The sequence below is a fragment of the Amphiura filiformis genome, chromosome 6 (assembly GCF_039555335.1).
Source record: "Amphiura filiformis chromosome 6, Afil_fr2py, whole genome shotgun sequence".
NCBI classification, from domain to species: domain Eukaryota; kingdom Metazoa; phylum Echinodermata; class Ophiuroidea; order Amphilepidida; family Amphiuridae; genus Amphiura; species Amphiura filiformis.
This window is the reverse complement of record NC_092633.1, coordinates 66,504,422-66,513,278: the sequence shown is the minus strand read 5'-3', so window position 1 is coordinate 66,513,278 and position 8,857 is coordinate 66,504,422. Positions and strand designations below refer to the sequence as shown.

General features: G+C 38.9%; 1 long non-coding RNA gene across 1 annotated transcript; it reads right to left on the bottom strand.

Moving 5' to 3' along the window:
• Positions 1–2,260: 2,260 nt before the first annotated feature.
• On the bottom strand, positions 2,261–8,128 carry LOC140154316 (uncharacterized). Its single transcript, XR_011859305.1, has 3 exons — positions 7,929–8,128; positions 5,932–6,134; positions 2,261–2,584 (listed from the first exon to the last, which is right to left on the bottom strand). It is a non-coding gene; the product is annotated as an uncharacterized lncRNA (long non-coding RNA).
• Between the last annotated feature and the right edge of the window lie 729 nt (positions 8,129–8,857).

Below are 8,857 nucleotides of genomic sequence, written 5' to 3'. Positions count from 1 at the left end.
CATTAGTCTCTGATGTTATGCACTGATACATTCTCACTGGACACCCAGGTGCAGGCAAAACTACATTAGTCTCTGATGTTATGCACTGATACATTCTCACTGGACACCCAGGTGCGGGTAAACCTACGTTAGTCTCTGATGTTATGCACTGATACATTCTCACTGCACGCCCAGGTGCGGATAAACCTACGTTAGTCTCTGATGTTATGCACTGATACATTCTCACTGGACACCCAGGTGCGTATAAAAGTACATTAGTCTCTGATGTTATGCACTGATACATTCTCACTGAACACCCAGGTACGGGTAAAACTACAGTAGTCTCTGATGTTATGCACTGATACATTCTCACTGGACACCCAGGTGCGGGTAAACCTACATTGGTCTGAAATGGTCTCTGATGTTATGCGCGCACCGATACATTCTCACTGAACACCCAGGTGCGGGTAAACCTACATTGGTCTCTGATGTTATGCACCGATACATTCTCTCTGAACACCCAGGTGCGGGTAAAACTACATTAGTCTCTGATGTTATGCATTGATACATTCTCACTGGACACCCAGGTGCGGGTAAACCTACAGTGGTCTCTGATGTTTATATGCACTGATACATTCTCACTGAACACCCAGGTGCGGGTAAAACGAGTACATTATATATTACGTTACGGTCACCTCCTGGAAAGCTGGACAAAACAATGTCATCTGATGTAAGTGATTTACCATCTGGGTCATTATTGCCCTTGGCATATGACAAACTGGTTAATGTTGGCACAGGGAAAGAATTCCTTTGGGGACTAAAGATGGTAAGAGGAATATGTTTTTATTGCTGACACCTTAGAGGGACATGCAGCGTGTTGAATTATCCGTAAGTCACTTGAATGAATCCGTATTGCGAATAATATTGATTCAATGTGCCAATGTTATTGTTAAAATTAAGTTTGGGCTATCATTGTGTTAACGGATTTACATCATTCGCGGAAACCTAGATGTACTCCCCCTGATGATATAACAAATGTGGCTTGCCGAAACCTAGACCCTCCCTCGGGTGAATAGCGACTGGTAATTTTTAATCAACACAAACCATGGTCTCTGTCCCGGCCGATTTGTGCTCCTTTGTCTCCAAGGTGCCAAATAATATTTTGATACATAATGTGAGATAATAGATTAACGTATGGTTTTTATAACTTATTGAATTTACCTAAAATGACGGATATACGTAGGCTGAATTTGAGTTGGGGGCTGAACTTCGGAATTGTACATGTAACTATTATGTAATTATTATTATCAAATTTATTGGGGTTTGAGGCAATACTGCCTGAACTTCAAAAGTAATATAAGTTTGTCAGAACTGAAATACGGTTGTTATCTACCAATTCGGAAAATGGGAGGCGCTTACAATATGACAAATATTCGTACGTACTCAAAACGTTTGAATGGCCCCTGGGGTCAAATCTTATAAAATTACATTACAAAAACAACTGTGGCTGCCCAATAAACTCATGTTGTTTCTTTTTGTGCTGCAAGTTTGAAACATTTTGAATCCAGGGGCCATCCAAATTTTCTGAGTACGTACCACTTCTAATAGCCATGATTTTATGCTCCTCCCATTTTCACTGGTACATTACAGCAACGGTATTTCAGTCATGACAAGCCCAAGTTGGTTTCGAGGTTCAAGAAAAAGTGCCTCAAACCCCAATAAAATTGACAATAGGCCCTAGCTGCAAACATGTAAAAAGGTTGCACAAATTCTGAAAATCAGCTCTTTACCATTACAAAAGCTCAAGTTTAGCCTCCTTATACCCGCCATTTTAGGCAAATTCCCTATATTATGAGCACCATAATGTTCACTCATGGTAAGCACATTTTCTACCCATGACATATTTGGCAACTCTTTCAGACCAGTCTTGGCACTTCGTGGAAAGATATTCCAAACTTTTGTCCAACACTATAAAATTACCAGCCCGGACATAATTATTGACTACTTCATATCTAGCTATTTTCCTATATGTTTTTAAATGTTACCATTGACAATCCCAGATCAGCCATGTGTATATAAAAGGTGTGATCCTACAGGGTTCTGAAATAACCATTTGTCAAAGCTATAGGCATATTATTGGTTTACCATTCCAAATTTAACGTGCGTTCATATACGTGTGCACAAACTTTATTTTTCAAAATCATGTTATGCAACTACACACCCTCAATAAGATTATCAATCACCTGCAATAATTTATTAATAATATTATTAAGCCACTATATCATAGGTTTAGAGTTTGTTGCATCTTTCATAACTGGTCATAAAAAATCCCTTCAGAAAGATTTGCCTTAAATTCAAATCTATTTAAGTTTTGTCCAGTTTTGTCCTGTTATATTCAATTTTCAACGGCATCTATGAAGATGTTACCTCTGATATCATCACATAATTGATTGTCATTTTATCTGGCAGCTTACGTTATATTACATTGCGGGCATTTTGCATACAAATTTGTACTTCTCATTACAATCCGCAGCACTCCACATTCCGTACAGGTATCGGTTGATGACTACACAATCTTTATTTGCCTGATTTGCACCTTGGAGACCTGTACAAAGGAATAAATACAATTTTGATATAGTTAAAACTACATTAGTCTCTAATGTTATGCTTATCTTACTGGACACCCAGGAGCGGGTAAAACTATATAAGTCTCTGATGTAATGCACTGATACATTCTCACTGGACACCCAGGTGCGGGTAAAACTATATAAGTCTCTGATGTTATGCACTGATACATTCTCACTGGACACCCAGGTGCGGGTAAAACTACAAGAGTCTTTGATGTTATGCACTGATACATTCTCACTGGACACCCAGGTGCGGGTAAAACTACATTAGTCTCTGATGTTATGTACTGATACATTCTCACTGGACACTCAGGTGCTGGTAAAACTACATTAGTCTCTGATGTTATGCACTGATACATTCTCACTGGACACGCACGTGCGTGTAAAACTACATTAGTCTCTGATGTTATGCACTGATACATTTTATTAGTCTCTGAAGTTATGCACTGGTACATTCTCACTGGACACCCAGATGCGGGTAAAACTACATTAGTCTCTGATGTTATGCACTGATACATTCTCACTGGATGCCCAGGTGCGGGTAAAACTACATTAGTCTATGATGTTATGCAGTGATACATTCTCACTGGACACCCAGGTGCGGGTAAAACTACATTAGTCTCTGATATTATGCAGTGATACATTCTCACTGGATACCCAGGTGCTGGTAATATACATTAGCCTCTTATGTTATGCAGTGATACATTCTCACTGGATGCCCAGGTGCGGGTAAAACTACATTAGTCTCTGATGTTATGCACTGATACATTCTCACTGGACACCCAGGTGCGGGTAAAACTACATTAGTCTCTGATATTATGCAGTGATACATTCTCACTGGATACCCAGGTGCTGGTAATATACATTAGCCTCTGATGTTATGCACTGATACATTCTCACTGGACACCCAGGTGCGGGTAAAACTACATTAGTCTCTGATATTATGCAGTGATACATTCTCACTGGATACCCAGGTGCTGGTAATATACATTAGCCTCTGATGTTATGTACTGATACATTCTCACTGGACACCCAGGTGCTGGTAAAACTACATTAGTCTCTGATGTTATGCAGTGATACATTCTCACTGGACACCCAGGTGCTGGTAATATACATTAGCCTCTGATGTTATGCAGTGATACATTCTCACTGGACACCCAGGTGCGGGTAAAACTACATTAGTCTCTGATGTTATGCACTGATACATTCTCACTGGACACCCAGGTGCTGGTAAAACTACATTAGTCTCTGATGTTATGCACTGATACATTCTCACTGGACACCCAGGTGCGGGTAAAACTACATTAGTCTCTGATGTTATGCACTGATACATTCTCACTGGATGCCCAGGTGCGGGTAAAACGACATTATTCTCTGATATTATGCACTGATACATTCTCACTGGACACCGAGGTGCGGGTAAAAACTATATTAGTCTTTGATGTTATGCACTGATACATTCTCACTGGAAACACCCGGGAGTAAATAAACTACATTAGTCTTTGATGTTATGCACTGATACATTCTCACTGGACACCTAGGTGCGTGTAAAACTACATTAGTCTCTGGTGTTATGCACTGATACATTCTCACTGGACACCCAGGTGCGTGTAAAACTACATTAGTCTCTGATATTATGCACTGATACATTCTCACTGGATGGACACCCAGGTGCGGGTAAACCTACATTAGTGTCTGATGTTATGCACTGATACATTCTCACTGGACACTCAGGTGTTGGTAAAACTACATTAGCCTCTGATGTTATGCACTGATACATTCTCACTGGACACTCAGGTGTTGGTAAAACTACATTATTCTCTGATATTATGCACTGATACATTCTCACTGGACACACAGGTGCAGGTAAAACTACAATACATTCTCACTGGATACCCAGGTGCGTGTAAAACTACATTGGTCTCTGATGTTATGCACTGGTACATTCTCACTGGACACCCAGATGCGGGTAAAACTACATTGGTCTCTGATGTTATGCAGTGATACATTCTCACTGGATGCCCAGGTGCGGGTAAAACTACATTAGTCTCTGATGTTATGCAGTGATACATTCTCACTGGACACCCAGGTGCTGGTAAAACTACATTAGTCTCTGATGTTATGCACTGATACATTCTCACTGGACACCCAGGTGCTGGTAATATACATTAGCCTCTGATGTTATGCAGTGATACATTCTCACTGGATGCCCAGGTGCGGGTAAAACTACATTAGTCTCTGATGTTATGCACTGATACATTCTCACTGGATGCCCAGGTGCGGGTAAAACTACATTATTCTCTGATGTTATGCACTGATACATTCTCACTGGACACTCAGGTGTTGGTAAAACTACATTAGTCTCTGATGTTATGCACTGATACATTTTATTAGTCTCTGATGTTATGCACTGATACATTCTCACTGGACACCCAGATGCGGGTAAAACTACATTAGTCTCTGATATTATGCAGTGATACATTCTCACTGGACACCCAGGTGCTGGTAATATACATTAGCCTCTGATGTTATGCGTGATACATTCTCACTGGATGCCCAGGTGCGGGTAAAACTACATTAGTCTCTGATGTTATGCACTGATACATTCTCACTGGATGCCCAGGTGCGGGTAAAACTACATTATTCTCTGATGTTATGCACTGATACATTCTCACTGGACACTCAGGTGTTGGTAAAACTACATTAGTCTCTGATGTTATGCACTGATACATTTTATTAGTCTCTGATGTTATGCACTGATACATTCTCACTGGACACCCAGATGCGGGTAAAACTACATTAGTCTCTGATGTTATGCACTGATACATTCTCACTGGACACCCAGGTGCGGGTAAAACTACATTAGTCTCTGATATTATGCAGTGATACATTCTCACTGGACACCCAGGTGCTGGTAATATACATTAGCCTCTGATGTTATGCAGTGATACATTCTCACTGGATGCCCAGGTGCGGGTAAAACTACATTAGTCTCTGATGTTATGCACTGATACATTCTCACTGGATGCCCAGGTGCGGGTAAAACTACATTATTCTCTGATGTTATGCACTGATACATTCTCACTGGACACTCAGGTGTTGGTAAAACTACATTAGTCTCTGATGTTATGCACTGATACATTTTATTAGTCTCTGATGTTATGCACTGATACATTCTCACTGGACACCCAGGTGCGGGTAAACCTACATTAGTGTCTGATGTTATGCACTGATACGTTCTCACTGGACACTCAGGTGCTGGTAAGAAAGTAAGTTAGTTAGGAAGATAAGAAGTCAAAACAATGAAAAAATATCGATATTATACCTTGGTAGAAGTTTTGGTACCCATTCAGTGGTGAGAGATCATTCCATAGAAATCTTCCTTCACGGCTACCCAGGTCATTGAAGCCAGTCCATGCTGGATGTCCATTAGTCACATGAATGCTTGTGATAAATGCATTTTCGTTTCCTGAATGAATGGACACAAGACTAGCACCCTCGGAGTTACACTTAATCGATGCTTTGTACCTTTTAAAACAATGTGAAAATGTGCCTTTTCAATCAATTATTTGGTTTTGGTCTTACTAATCCAAAATTGTTTTGCTTCAGGTAGCAAAGTGAGAAAAAGTACTGGGGACCCATTGAACGGCTATAATAGTCATTAGTGGTGTGACATTTTGTCGCGTCACGTCACCCTTTCTGCATGTTCAAATAACATTGAATTATATCCGATATAGTTGTGCAACAAACCACGATTTGTCTGCATTTTAAAGATATGTTAATTACAAATATAAAAGATCTCGAGTTGTATGCAAATTACAATGAATGCATGTAAACCAGATGCGATTTTGTTTAAATGTTGGACGATGTTCCCGCCTGGGAACTCGGCGGAAGATTTCCTCTGGAATAGTGTATGATGGGCAGAAGGGAAATGCATATAGACCTATTTCCGACCTCTGATCAAGGCGAACTTGACCAATGTTTGATTCATTGGTGCAGTATACCGTAGGTAATATACTTTTTCTTTACATACTTCTAAAATCAATCATTCATGCCGGTAGCCCACGTCTGTTTGACCTCGCATTAAAACCTCATTTGAACTCCTCTATTCGCTGTAGTAGAAGTGACTTCATAATCGGATTTACTACCATAGCAATAGAAGAATACAATTTTTGACTATATCGCCCTGCACTACAAGCAGGTTGCACTCATCACCCGTGTATGTCTGCAATCCTAGATTGAATACAATACCGCTCTTTTCAAAGATACTAATCTTACAGATGCGAGTCAGCATGATATGGTTCAATGCATAGCCTGTACAGTACCGCGTGAACGTTGTAGTGCAGGGCGATATAGTAAAATTATTGTATTCATCTATTGCTATAGCCTTACGTCACTTCTACAGCGAATATCAGTCAGTGTTGCAGTTGCCCTGTTCACCGTGATGAAGTGATGATGTAACAGGATTAACTGCCATAGCAATAGATTAAAACAATTTTTGAATATATCGCACTGCACTAGTATGTCAAAGAACAGGGCTAAAGACATGGATCGTAATTCTATAGAATATTCATATAGTGCTGATCACTCGCACCAATAATGTCGTGCTCTCACAGTCGGATATAAACCACTTATTACCGGTTATAAGTGACTATTACTGGTAAAAAGTCATTTATTACCGGTAATATTTTATCCGAGCGTATCAACACGACTTAAGATTAGTATTTTTAAAAATAGCGGTATTGTATTCAAGCTATGATTGCAGACATACACAGGTGATGAGTACAATCTGCTTATAGTGCAGGGCGATATATTCAAAAATTAAGTCCACCCACCTTTTTAAAACAAATTAATTCAAAAATCAAAAGTCTAGATTTTAACTTAAACATGTTTTTATGGTCATATTATATCACCTTCACTTCACAGTAATTTTATAGAAATCTAACTATTTTTCATTGCCATAATTCCTAATTTTTTCAAAGTGAACCTTATGAACTTAACGTGGTTTGGAAATAAGCTCATCATATTGCTAAAGTTGCCCCGCCTGTTACATCATCACTTCTACGACAAATAAGCAGTGATAGTACAAACAAAATTCAGTGTCAAGTATTTGATTTTGGTCTCATATTGTAGCTAAAAGGCTATATTTTCTGAAAACGTTTTTTTTTCTGAGGAAATCGTGTTCATTGTTAGAAAAACATCTTAATTGGCATAAATTTGCATATTCTTGACTGGTAAAAGCAGGAAAACTAAATAAAAATTGCCCATATACTGCCCAAAATGTTGTGGTTTTTTTTTACAGTGTGGCATGCAAGGACTTACCATGTATCTGGGTTATTGTAAACATGATAGCAAAATTCTTGCCCGTCAAATTTTCTGTAACTCCACCCTAATCGGCATTGCTTTCCTGTCACCAAGGAGATGCAGGCCACACCCAATGTGACTAGGAAGAAAATGTGACAACTTTTCATGATTTGCACTTCTCTGTCTGGTACAGGTGATTTAAAATATCGAAGCTAATGAACTAATGTTCTTTCGCACAAAATTTGAAGAGAATGAAGAGAAATCACGTTTTGTTGTCCTTTTTGTATGTAGGCCTAGATTCATTCAAGCTGTTACAAATTGCATGATAATTATGGTTGATGACGAGTGTAAGGTGATTATTTCATGTATTTATACGCCTAATTTGGATTTAAAGGAGTATTTTGTGATTTTAGCATCCTCTTTTGTATGACTTTTTTCAGTTGATATCCACGAAAAAGCTTATTCCAAAAATGTTAGTTGATTTCGATTTTGCATTTGCGAGTTATCATGGTTATGTGTATTCCATAGGTCACTGTGTTGTAATTTCGTTCTGTTACCTAGAACACTAATCACATTTGGCGATAGTTTTGCAAAGCGCAGATATATGCATGATGAATCTGCAAGAAATATTTTGCACATAGAAATTATATAGCCAGAGATTTCTGGTGAAATAGTAGTATAGATGAAATACAGTGGTGAAAAATCCCAAATCCAGAATATCACAAATATGTAGTAATTATCCACAAAAAACGGCGTCAATGTATAATCAAAGTATTCTCTGATATCTTGCAGTAAAAGTGCCTAATCTGCCTAATCTGCATTCCAGAAAAATACAGTACAGGCTCAGCACCAATATTTTGGGATTATCAAGTTCTGCCAAATGAAACATAGCTCAATCATAATCATTCATTTAGTCCTAACTGGAGATAAAAGAAAATGTTCACTAT